Raw genomic sequence first — 571 nt, 5'->3', positions numbered from 1 at the left:
CTTACTTGTCTGCATCTTTGTGATGCCTATTTTCTGTTGTCTTCGTGAGGTAGAGTACTAAATGTAGGGGACACATTTCTGATAGAACATGGGACATTGATTATTTAATGTTGACCTTCAGGTCATATTAGTTACATTTTGGGATTTAAGGAAAATATACACATCAGTCTTAAATTTTTTGTGTGTGTTTTAAAGAAACATGTTTTTTTATCCTCACTCGTTTTTAGAAGGGCGGGGGGAGAGAAACATCAATTGGTTGCCTCCTGTACATGCTCTGACTGGGGAACGAACCCACAACCTAGGTATGTGCCCTGACCAGAGATCAAACCCACAACATTTTAGTATATGGGATATATTATGCTTTTGATCTGCTGGAACTGTAGAACAGCGTAGTTTAAAATAGCTTTGGCTTTTTAAGTGAGTATTACACAACTCAACTTTCTAATGTGAATTGAGTCACAGAAGAGAGCATTCAAATGGGGAGGGTTTTAACACCTAAGCTAGATTTTAATGGAGAGTGCAAATTTAAGTGATGGACATTGTTAAATCTGTGACATCTTTTTCTGGTATA

The sequence above is a fragment of the Sturnira hondurensis genome, unplaced genomic scaffold (genome assembly GCF_014824575.4).
Source record: "Sturnira hondurensis isolate 20B ecotype Veracruz unplaced genomic scaffold, ASM1482457v3 Scaffold0006505, whole genome shotgun sequence".
NCBI classification, from domain to species: Eukaryota; Metazoa; Chordata; class Mammalia; order Chiroptera; family Phyllostomidae; genus Sturnira; species Sturnira hondurensis.
The sequence above is the reverse complement of the archived record's forward strand: the minus strand, read 5'-3'. Positions refer to the sequence as shown.